The sequence below is a fragment of the Leopardus geoffroyi genome, chromosome B1 (genome assembly GCF_018350155.1).
Source record: "Leopardus geoffroyi isolate Oge1 chromosome B1, O.geoffroyi_Oge1_pat1.0, whole genome shotgun sequence".
Lineage (NCBI taxonomy): Eukaryota > Metazoa > Chordata > Mammalia > Carnivora > Felidae > Leopardus > Leopardus geoffroyi.
In genome coordinates, this window is record NC_059327.1 from 45,385,662 (window position 1) to 45,398,875 (window position 13,214).

General features: G+C 39.2%; 1 protein-coding gene across 2 annotated transcripts in view; it reads right to left on the bottom strand.

Annotated features, from left to right (window-relative positions):
* The window catches only part of KCNU1 (potassium calcium-activated channel subfamily U member 1), a 152,212-nt gene that overhangs the window by 71,982 nt on the left and 67,016 nt on the right, over window positions 1-13,214 (bottom strand). The gene's annotated exons all lie outside the window — the stretch shown is intronic.

Here is a 13,214-nt window from a genome sequence, read left to right on the forward strand (position 1 = left end):
CTTCAATTTCCTTCTGCATGGTTAGAGAGTGGGTAGAAAATGATTGTGAGGACTTCAATACCATATGGATGCCTAAAATAAACACCTATTGAGTTGCTGCTCTACCTTTCTAAGACATCACTCTAGCTCACCCAAGTGTAGCATCCCAGGGAGCTTCCTGTTACAGACAGGGTCTACAGCCACTATGGGACTCCAAGAAAGGATCACTATGCAAGTCCCTTTTCCCTTCTGCAGATACTGCACAGGCTATAATTTATTCTCCTCAGATACTGCCTCCTTTGCTTTACTTTTCCTTCAAGGAAGGATTCCTTTATGATTAATTTCAGCTTTTGAAGAATCTTGATCTTGCATGGGCGAGGGCTCAAAATATTTGTGAATTTCCAATCTGGAAATAATACAAAGGGAAATCACTTTCTCACCTGCAAAATGGGAATGATACTGGGACTTCAAAGGGTGACTGTGAAGATAAATGCAAGAAAGCTTGAAATTTAATAATGAAATGAGCTATTTTCAGCTGCTCTGAGATGGAAAAAAAAACTGACACATGAACCATTACTTCTCCAGTGATGCCATTTTTATTCCAGAACCCAGATTCGACTTAGGAATTCTTTCAACACACTGGGCTAGGACATCATTATTGGTCAATCAGAATTGGCACTTAGTATTGTGATAAGAAATATCATTCTAAAGGATGTCTGGAAGTTACATGCTTCTCTTTCACTCTTCAAGGACCCTGCATTATCTGCTTGCCTGAACCAGACTGCTGGGTGATCAGAGATTGGGAACTGTCTGAGAAGAAGTTATCAAGGAGATGGACAAAGTCAAAGAGTAGTTATCACTGTTACTCTTCCTCCTTGCTTACCCAAGTGGAGAAAAGAAACACAACCTTTTTCTCCTGTGTCAATTTAAGAATTATCTGCGTACTCAGACTACTCGAAATGAGGAGTTCATGTAGAGCAAACCTTTAAACCCACATATCACCTGGTTTGGGACAATGGCCGACAGAAAGAGCCACAAAAACATCTTGGTATCCCTCTTCTTTTGATGTAATTCTTTCTGACCCATTCTAATCCATGGAAAATATCAATTGAGTGAAAACACACTTCTGGAAGAAGAGACACCGCCTTTGGATATGGGATTTGTCAGCTTCAATCAGCAGTAACTGCATCACACAGGTGTTCTAAGAGTCAAGTTTAAAATGAGACTGCTCCCTACCTGTAATCCCCAGATGCCTTCACTTACCTAGGGTGGGTTGATGGGGGTTTTCAGGTTGACTGGTGTTTCCTTATTTCCTGGTTACCTTTTGCCCTGGGGGGAATGGCTCAGGGACAGAACATCTGAAGAAAATTCTGAGTGAGGATTGGTGTGTCAACTGTCAATCTTTAAAGGCTACCCACTGAGTACAGGTGATAGAAGCTGAACTATGGAATGCAAAAGGCAACATGCCGAAACTGGCTTAGAAATGATGGAACGTTCAGGAAGTCTCTGCTTTCTGAAAGCCTAACTTGGCAGCCAACATTTGCCAGGTATTAAAAAACAGTGGGAGGGGATAAGTGGGTGAGGTAAGTGCTATGTATGAACCCCTTGAAATTTTTGCTAAAACTTTGAATCTTCCCTTGCATTATTTTTAACAAAATCTCTTCTGAAAACACATTAAATATCTGTATAATTTTGGAAACTTTCCCAGTTCTGGAAGTATGTGCATGTGGGGGGTCTGAAAGAGAAGCCTGTATGGTGGCTGGCGACACCTCTGGCCTTGGGCTGCCTGCCTGAAAGTGAAAGGTTAACTGGCACACGTGACTTCTCCTGGTCCTGGTCCCTTCCAACTTGAATTCCGTAATCCTAATGACCATCACAAAATGTCTAGAAGTGTTCTCTCTACCAGGCTGCAGACAGGGCAGTTAAGAATGTGCAACATCTAAAAAAAAAAAAAAAAAAAAAAGAATGTGCAACATCTATTATTGCCCCTGCCCCCAGTTTCTATGCTGCTTCAAACGACTGAGGAAAAAGCAAAGAATACCATAGAAATCGGAAGCCAAAGTCCTCTATCTCAAGGCAGTTGATAAGCAACTGAAGTTTCTCTGATTACATTCTAAGGCAGTCTGATCATTTTAATATATATTTTTATCTATCTACAGATGACAATGTGCAAGAATTTTTTCATATTTTAGGCAAGAAAAGAACGGAATGGATTTTTGCCTTAACACTCTAGCTAGACTGTTAATGTCCCTTCATGATCTCCTATGACCTCACTACAGATATTCCAGAGAAGGTTTATGGATAAAGCATCAGACCTCAAAAAAGGACATGGTATCTAATATATGTAAATTATTTAAAAAAAAAAAGTCCCTGTAAAAGGCCAACATTTTGATTACGTTTCTCTCTTCTTCAAGAAGTGATACCCTTGAAAGCCACGGGCAAACATTTTCTTTTTTGGCTTACATGATAGGATTGCATGTGAAGACATACCTCATATATGGATAGCAGTAACTCTAACCCTTTCTATCTCATCCAAGAAATCTTATCATTGCCCAAATAAGCAAAAATAATTCCTATATTATTTGGATAATTATGAATCTGCCACAATTTCCTAAAAAGCCAAATTGTTGCAATTATTTACAAAATTTAATATTTGGCCACCATTGTGACACGCCTAAAGAGTGGTATCATGTATTCTGGATAGGAACCACTACTCTTAGGAGATAAAGAAGACACAGGACAACAGAACATGCCAATGCCTTAGTCTTGCAAAAGGAGGGATAGCATTCATCCATCTGTTTATTTATTTCTTTATATATCCATTCATGATCAGAAGTTTTTTCCAAGAAAATTATTATAGCCATGAAAGATGGCATAGATTGGCATAAAAAGAGGCTAGATCCAGGGAAACCAGCCCAGAAGCTATGGTAATCACTGGGATAAGAAATAAAGAGGGACACAGCTGAGGTGGAGATAGACACCAAAGGCTGGAGAAACAGAGCCCCCCTTTCAACTACAGTATTAGAATAACAACTGTCACAAATATAGGAATACAAGATATTTGTACATGACCTTGGTAGGCTTATTATCAAGTTGCTTTCCTTTTTACTGAAATTCAGTGGGCATGTGGTCCCTGACCCTGCTTTAGAGAAGAAGAGTCACCTAAGAACCCCTTTTATTCTCTTGCCTACCTAAGGCCACTGGTGCAGGAGGAGAGCTTTGACCAGATTTCAGAGTCGCTAGGTAAGCCAAGCCAGGGAGACCAGCTGATAGATTCATTAGGGGATTTCTATCTCAACCTTCTGGGTTTGCAATTCTCCTCCCTGGGAAACACTGTCTGGGGTGACTCCTGTCTTAACAAGGTCATTTAGTCTTGGCTGTTTATGAAAAAAGTGACTCAGGGCCAAATCTAAAGAGAACTGTGAAGTGGGGTACATTCAAGTTTGGACCATGGATCCAAACCATTTCATATCATTGCTTCCTGTCCCTGACTTCTTTCACATCCTCTCTCCAATCTCCATTTAGTGATTCCCCTCTTCTTTAGGTGTGACTCCACTGCAAAAATTAACACTTTAATGAGGACTCTAAAACAGTGCTCTGCGGTAGAGATTAGGGAAATCTGGAAACAACTTTCCTCAGGGCCATTTTCATACTGCTCATTTCCTCCACCCCACTGCACACAAAGATCTGTGAAAGCTACTCCTTACCCTGGTAGAGGACCCCTACTCTAAGACTGGAGGCTTCAGAGGTTTCAGTGGTAAAATAGCAGGCAGTGAACTGTACAGTTAGGGCTGGAGAAGTTCCTGCCCAATAATTTACCTAACTATAGTAAGCAGAAAAACAGAAAGACAAGTCCTCCTGATCTGAAGGCTAGCCCTACTGGTCTTCCTGCTCTGAACCCCAAAACATCAGGGAATGGGTTAAAGTAAGTATAATCTGCTAGGACTTCTCTGCTAATTCTTATTTCATCTGCATTTCATTGATGAGAAAAGAAATAATCAGATTCTTTTTGAGTTTATATTCCCACGGGTAATATGATAATTAACATACATATACTTACTATTTTCCAGGTACTGGTCTTAATGCTTTTTATGTTAATATACTCCATTTGTATATGCTTTATGTGTTAATATTCTCATTTAGTCTTCTGAGAGATGTAATATTATCATCAGCATTTTATAATAATCTGAAGCACAATGAGAGCTTAAATAATTTGCTTAAAGTCACACAGCTAAGAGGTGGCCAATGCAGAATCCATGTTCTTCACACTGGGCTGCCTCTCTAAAACGTTAAGCTTATGAATTTAAGTGGAGAACCTCTGGTGTGGTTCCAGTTTTAAAAAGCGGAAATGATCAAAGGAAAGAGGGATTATAAATCATGGAACATCAGAATTGAAAATGGCCACAGGGATGACAAGAACCACCTGGCTTGGAAATAACACAAAGACTCCTAAAGGTAGCACGTCTTCCCTAAATCACAGCTAATCAGTGGTCGTTGGCATTCAGGTCTTCTGAACTCTCAATTAGCATAGTAGGAGGAAGAAATTGGTGGGACTGAGAAAACTCAATTAGCTCAAGAAAGAGATAGTTATTAGAAAAGAGTGGACTGGGGATACTCTTCATCTGGCTCTGAAACATGAAATATTCAACCTGAAATTTGTACTAATCCAAAGTCAGAAAATTTTTCTATTTTGTCATCTACTGCTAAATTCCTAAACCCTTTTTGAAGGTTAATTCGCCGGGAGAATCTCCACATACTATCATGACTTTTCTATGAGGCCAAAGAGCCCCCTTCTACGGTGATGTCCTCTTCTGCACATTTCCTTGAGAGCTCTCTCCGGATTCAAATTCCCCACACAATCCTACTCCCTAGCCGCCAGATCCATGAGCATTTCCTGGTACTCTGCTGCCATCGTCTGGCAAACAAAGTCAAGAACAGCTGCCTACTATTCGAGCATCTGTGTACCAGATAATTTGATAAAGTTCTCCTGGGCACAGGGAATAGGCATGGCAGGAGTGGTGACTGAGGATTAGTGCTGGGCAAGAAGAAGAAATGATCCTATTATGAGAAAAATCAAATATTCTGAGAATTGTGATAACTACAGAAAAGCTCAAACATTAGAGTATAAGTCTTACTAATTTACTCCCTAGATACTATTAAATGCATGTTACAGAAGTGGGTAAAATTTGGCATATCTACAAATATGATCGCCAAGCCTTTCTATTTAGGCAAAAATCTTTCCCTCTTTATACTAGAGCAACTTCCTGTTTTAAAAAAAATATATAGTAAAACCACACATAAAAGCTGGCTAAATAGAGTGGTGATTACTAATTTTTATAAAACAGTTTTGTTTTGCAAAATGACAGAAGTGTGTGCACAGGAGTGTATATACTGTGCTTGCAAAAGTTTGTACACTGTGTTTACAGGAACACATCTACTACATGAAACCATGCTACATTTTCATATATTCTAAAGACATGTGTAGTGAAAGGATACTTTAAACATATTGTTTTTTCTGTTTCTTCACTCCTTTCTTTAACGGGATATTTCTCCTATTTATTCAGCCTCATCCCTTGCCTCTGGAAAGATTCATCGTGTATAGGACACAGTAAGAGTCAGTATTTAGCTTCTGAATCCAAAATAGGGCTTTGAAGTCTATTTAATTAGCAATCTTCAGACTTAAGCATTCAGTGGCAACCCTACAGACAACAGGGATTTCAGGAAATCACATAGGAATAGCTTCTTTTTATGCCCAAAATGGTGTTAGATTTTCATGCAGAAATTGAAAGATTCAGAGAAAATAAAGCCAAGGTTAAGATGGAGCCTTTAGTTCTGCACGTGGAATGGTAACATGAGCAGCTCCACAGATCTGTTCCTCAGTGAAACAACGTAAGTAGTGAACATTATTAAAACAAACATGCGCGCGCGCGCACACACACACACACACACACACACAGATGTCAGACTCAGTAGACAAACTCTTCAGAGCAGCTGTTATAAATATGTTCAAAGAACTTTAAAAAATGATGATTCAAGAAGGAAAGCATGATGACAATGTCTCTTCAAAGAGACAATAACAATAAACATTTTTTACAAAAAGGAAACAATGGCAATTCTATAGTTGACAAGTACGCTAATTGAAGTTAATTATTCACTAGAAGGGTTAATGGACTGAATAGTGTCCCCTCAAATTCATGTCCACTGGGAAGCTCAGAATGTGACTGCAGTGGACTGAATTGTGTCCTTCCCAAATCACATGTTGAAGCCCTAACTCCCATTGTGAGTATATGTGGAGATGGAGACTTTAAGGAAGTAATTACGCTAAATGAGGGCCCTGATACGATAGGATTAGTATCCTTATAAAAAGAGGAAGAGAGACCAGAGCTCACTCTCTGCCATGTGAGGACACCGTGAGAAGGTGGCCAGCTACTTGTCAGGAAGAGACATCTCTCCAGGAACTGAGCTGGCTAGCACCTTGATCTTGGACCTCCAGCCTCCAGAACTGTGAGAAAATAAATTCCTACTGTTTACGCCACTCAGTCTGTGGTATTTTGTTATGGCCATCCAAGCTGCCTGCTATAGTGACCTTAAATCTTTGCAGATGTAATTAGTTAAGAATCTCAAAGTGAAATCGTCCTGGATTTTGGGTGAGTTCTAAGTCCAAAACTGGTGTCCTTAAAACAAGAAGAGAACACACGGACATGGAAGAGAGACACAGGAAAAAGGGCCATGTGAACATGGAGTCCAACTGGAGTGATGCTACCACAGGCAAGGGGTCACAGCAGCCTCTAGAAACTGGGAGAGGCAAGGATGATTCTCCCTGAGAGCTTTCCGAGGGAGTGTGTCCCTGATGATACCTCAACTTCAGACTTCGGTATGACAGGCCTAGGAGATACATCAAGGAGCTTATGATAGGCACAAAATACACCTTCCCCCAAAGATGTCCATGTCCTATTCCCCAGAACCTGTGAATATGCTCAATATGGCAAGAGGGATTCAAGGTTGCAAATGGAATTAAAGGTGCCAATCAGCTCACCTTGAAAGATTTTCCTGGATTATCCAGGTGGGTTCATTGTAACCACAGAGGTTCCTTAAATATGAAACAGGGAGGCAGAAGATTCAGAGTCAAAAAAGGTAATGTGATGATGGAAGCAGAGTCTGAGCAATGCGACATGAGAAAGACCTGACCAGACATTGCTGGCTTTGAAGACAGAAGGGGGCCATGAGCCCAGGAGTGCTGGCAGCCTCTCCAACCTGAGTAAGCAAGGCCATTCATTCTTCCTTAGAACTTCCATAAAGAAACACAGCCATGCTGCCAGACCCCATAACATATGACAAATGTTAATTTATAACTAAGCCACTAAATTGTGGTAATTGGTTACAGTAGCGAATGGAAATGAACACAGGGCCCAACAGCAGATTTCAACTGCCAGAAGAAAAAAAATTAGCAAATAAAACGACAGATTGATAGAGACTGCTATCCAAAAGAGTAAAAGCAAGAGGGAGAGAGAGGGAGAGAGAGAGATTGAGACAGGCAGAGAGAGAGAATAATGAAGAAAAATAAACAGTTCCAGAAAAATGTGGATTCACATTATATGTAACATATACATGTAAAGACAGGACCAATAAGAGGGAGGAGAGAGAGATGAAGAAGCAGAAAAAAAGACTCAAATAAATAATGAATAAAATCTTCCCAAATTTGATGAAAAATACTAATCTACAAGTATGGGCACACCTCAGATGTATTGTGGGTTTGGTTCCAGACTACTGTGATAAACAGATATCACAATAAAGCATGTCAGATGAATTTTTTGTTTTCCTAGTGCACGTATAAGTTATGTCTATGCTAAACAATAGTCTAAGTGTGCAATAGTATTATGTCTAAACAATGTACATACTTTAATTAAAAAAATACTTTATTGCTAAATAATGCTAAACATCATTGGAGCTTACAATGAGTCACAACGTTTTTGCTGGTGAAGCGTTTTGCTTTGACGCTGATGGTTGTTGACTGATCAGAGTGGTGGCTGCTGAAGGCTGGGGTGTCTGTGGCAATTTCTTAAAATAAAACAATGAACTTTCCTGCATCAACTGACTTGTCCTTTCACTTGAACACATAGAAGCTATTATAGGGTTATTAACTTGCTCAATTTCAATATTGTGTGTCAGGGAATAAGGAGGCCAAAGGAGAAGGAGTGGAGTACTCATCAGTGGAGCAATCAGAACACGCACAGTATCAATTAAGTTATATGTGTTAAATGGGCACAGTCCATGGCACCCCAAAACAATTACAATAGTAACATCAAGTATCACTGATCACAGACCACTATATATTATATATATATATTTATATATATTTATATAAATATATGTACATTTATATACATAAAATAAAAAAAATATATACATACACACACACAATAAAGTTTGCAATATTGCAGGAATTACCAAAATGTCACACAAAAACATGAAGTGAGCAAATGTTGTTGGAAAAAATAGTGCCAATAGACTTGCTGGATGCAGGGTTGCCACAAAACTTCAATTTGTGAAAAATGCAAAACCTGCAAAGTACACTAAAGTGAAGCACAATAAAAAGGGGTATGCCAGTATTATTTTCCCATGAATGCTGTAACAAATTGCCACAAATTTGGTGGCTTAAAAAAGCATTCCTTTATTCTCTTATAGTTCTGGAGTTTAGAATCTGAAGTAATTTTCCCTGGACTAAAATCAAGGCATTAAATTCCTTTCAGAAATTCTAGGGGAGAATCCATTTCCTTGCCTTTTCCAATTTCTTGAGGCTCCCTGTATTCCTTGCCTCGTGGCCCCTTCCTCCAGCTTCAAAGACAGTGGCACAACAATTTCTCTCTCTGAATCAGCTTACAGCTGTTTTTACCACAAGCCCTTTTCTCTTGTGTATGTAGTTAAATCTCCTTCTTCTGCCTCCCTTCCATAGGCACCCTTATAATTATAATTAGACTACACATAGATAATGCAGGCTAATCTGCCCATCTCAAGATCCTTAATTTAATCTGCAAATTTCTACAGTTTCTTTTGCCATATGAAAATCACATTCACAGTTTCCAGGGATTAGGGTATGGATATCTTTGGGGGTCATTACTTAGTCTATTAGATTATACATCTGAAGATATCAATGAATTCCAAATATGATAAACAAAGATATCCAGACACAAACATATCACAGTAACAATGCTGAAAGTCAAATATAAGAAGAAACTCTTGAAAGCAGCAAGGAATAAACAAAACTTGATTTACAAATGAAATCCAATGGGATTAACGGATGACTTCTCATCAGAAAGAATGAAGGCTAAAAGGAAGTGGGATGACATATTCACCATGTTGAAATAAACGGTCAACCAAAAATTTTATACCCAGTAAAACTATCTTTCAAAAATGAAAATGAGACACCCCCGGCCGAAAATGGTAAAGACTTTGGAAAGTCTGCCCTTCCATAAAAACAAAAAATAAACTGAAAAAAATGGTCAGGATAAATTTTTTTCAGAATTCTGAAAACTAACCAGCAGTGACCCAAAAACCATTCAATCAAGGAAAATAAATCTCAGTAAAACTAGAAATATTTGTAGTGTTTTAACTTATATTAGTCTCATCCCCAACTCTCTAGCTAATCAGTGTCCTTAAAAAGTAATGCCCCATATTTCTGGTGCCAGAGGGAGCAGAGTAGAACCGCATTTCTTTCAAAACCTTATTTCCAAAGAAGAGTCCTTATTAGACTTGTGTGGTGGTTCCCTGGATGATCCTACTTGAATGGCTTATATTTTCAACCTTATTTGAACTTACCTAGTTCTAAAATCCTCTACTCAGTGAGCTGTATCACACATTTTAATATCACAGCTGCTTAAGGCAATGGATAAAAGGGCAAACAACAGACTACAAGAAGTTTAAAGGGGAAACTGAGGACTGAGTTGTCCATACGGACTTTGAAAAACTCTGGAATAGTAATGTAAACAACAACACACATGCCCAGGACTTCAGGACTGTGTACAGAAGTATACATGCTGAGAAGGCCCTAGGCACTCACCTATAACTGACTTGATGTTCTGTGCAAGCAGGAGGCGAAGGCTGAAGCAGAGCTGTCAACTGCCTAGCTGAATATTGAGGGCATGCCTCAGCAAAAACATGGAATCCCTTGACAAATACTGGGAGACTTATTGGTTGCAGGTATTAAACAAGATCTCTGTCCAATTTTACATGGTTTTTCAACTAACACAATAGAGAATTCAGTGGCCACAAATGATAAAGATGCAGACATTATAGGATTAGTTCATAAAAGTCACTGAACAAACAATGACAACTATAATAAGCAGTAACAACAAAAAACACTGGGGAAGGAAGTGGGTGAAATCTGATTTCCATAATTACCACATTATAGTATTTTCAATGTCTAATTTTTGATAAAAGTTATGAGACATGGAAAGAAACAGCAAAGTACTATCCACACACAGGATGAAAGGCTATCAATAGATACTGTCCCTGGGGAAGCCAGGACTTGCATTTATTAGTCAACAACTTTAAATCTATCAAAAGCTATTTTACATATGTTCAGAGAATTAAGGGAAATTACAGCTAAAGAAATACATAATAACATAGAACATATCAATAAAAATTTAAGAGTTATTAAAAAATAGAAATCCTGGAATTGAAAAGTATAACTGAAATAAAGAAAAGACAGTGTAATTTAAGATCAAGTTTGAGCATGCTGAAGAAAGAATCAGGCAACTCAAATATAGGTCAAGGGAGATTACCCAGTCTGAGTGACAGAAGAAAAGGAAAATAAAGAAAAATAGAGCCTAAGAGAGCCTATGAGATGTCATATAAATGTACTAACACCTACCTAATGGGAGGTGCAGATGCAGAGGAGAGAAAGGGTGGAAAGAATTCTTAAAGAAATCATGTTCAAAAACTTCTCAAATTACATGTAAAACATTAGTCTACACAACTAAGCGGCTCACAAAATTCTATGCAGTATAAATTCCAAAAGATCTACACCCAGACACCTCATAAACTATTGAAACCCAAAGAAACGGAGAGAATCTTCAAAGAGGCAAGAAGTGACTCATCATGTACAGAGGATTCTCAATAATATTGACAGCTAATTTCCCATGAGAAACAATGGAGGCCAGAAATCAGTAGGGTGACATATTTGAAGTCCTGAATGAAAAAAAAAGCAAAACAAAAAACAAGAAACAATTCTATATCTGATAAAATTATCCTTCACAAATGAAAGATAAATTAAGATATTTTAAGACTAACAAAAACTTAGAGAGTTCATTGCTTCTAGACAAGCCCTACATGAAATATTAATAAGAGTCCTTGGATTTGAAATAAAAGGCACACCAGGCAGTAATTCAAATCTTCATGAAGAAATGAAGAGCACTGGTAAAGGTATATTTACATAAGTAATATAAAATAAAACAGAGGGGTTTTTATTTGTTTGTAACCGCTTTTATTTCTGATTTAAAAGATGAATATACAGGGACACCTGGGTGGCTCAGTCAGTTAAGCATCCGACTTTGGCTCAGGTCATGATCTCTTGGTTTGTGAGTTCAAGCCCCATGTCAGGCTCTGTTATGACAGCTCAGAGCCTGGAGCCTGCTTAGGATTCTGTGTCTCCCTCTCTCTCTCTGCCCCCACTTGTGATCTCTCTCTTTCTCTCTCTCAAAAATAAATAAACCTAAACAAAAGATGAATATACAAAGCAACAACTGCAAGGCTATGCTGATGGGTACACATATATAAAGATATAATTTGTAATGATAACCTAAAGGGAAGAAATAGAATTACATATAAAAACATAGTTTTTGTATACTACAGAAATTAATTTGGCATTAATCCAAACAGGATTACTATACGTTGTTATGTTAACAGCAAACCCCAGGCCAACTACCAAGAAAATAATGAAAAAGAAATATATATGTAAATAAATGGCAAGAGAATTAAAATGGTGGACTAGAAAATATCTAACACAATAGAAGGAAGTAGTAAATGACTTAAGAAACAAAACAGGTATGAGAAAGGAGGAGTTAAGATGGCAGAGTAGTAAGAGGACCCAAGACTTGTCTCCTCCTTGAAGACAGCTAGATGAATGTCAAATCATTTTCAACACCTAGGAAATCGATATGAGGATTAACAGAACAATCTGCATAATTCAAGGGAGGGAAAGCAGCAGGTTTGTGGTGTGGAGAGGTGAACTGCGGGAGAGAAGAACCACAGTGCCACAGAGGGGAGGAAGCCCTTTTTGTGGAAAGGAGAAAGACAGAGGGGGAGAGAAAGCAGAGCATTGGGTTTGCACAAGAAAGCACACCCCCTGAAAGTAGCTAGAGAAAAAGAGTGAAAACATGCACAGGAGATTGCACAAGAAAACTGTACCCCAAAACCACTGATGGGGGAAAAACAAGAGGATTTCAATACCACCAGATTTTTATGAATGGCAGAGCACAGAGTCTGAAGTTTCCAAGCTCATCTCCTGGTGGTGCTTCCTTAAGGAAGCAGGGCAGAGCCCTGGGAGTGGGCAGTACAATCTGAGGATCCCTTGGATCACACAAGGAGAAAAACTTCCCCTGCTTGAAGTGTATTTGGTAGAGGTGATATGCCTTTCCATGAGCAAAAGACCTAGCTCCATTAAGCTGCCGTTTTCACCCATATAGAAACAAAGATGCCAGCTGAGGAGAGTATGTCCTGCTGATGGCAGTGCATTGTGATTTACTATAAACTCTGAGCCCCTGCCCTTACATGGTAGTGTGACCATTTCCTGGGACAAACTGGTACCAGCCACCATATGTGAGAACCTTCCCCAGAGGATCACTCCAGGACTGAACTGTTGGGGGTGGAGGAGGGGGGTCTCTGAAGTGTTGGGTTTGAACCACGGCCACACCTAAGAAAAAACTCTGAAGGGAAGTGCCCCCTGGTAGGCCGACAGCTCAGACACAGACTGGAAGAAGGCACAGAGCTGATGGAAATGGGAGACACAGGAGGGGGGTAATTGACCTCTTGGCTGTGAGGGCGTGAACTTCCCACTCCAGAGACTAGAGAGTTGGGCGAAGACATTTTCACCAGTAGCCCACCAATACTGATCGACCTCGGTGAACTGAACAGTGCCACCAAGTGGAGAATGGAGCCATTACACGAAACCTTGCTCTCTGTGCCTGCCAGGCACATCTCCTCTAGGGCAAGTCTACCTGAGACTAGGAACAGAAGGT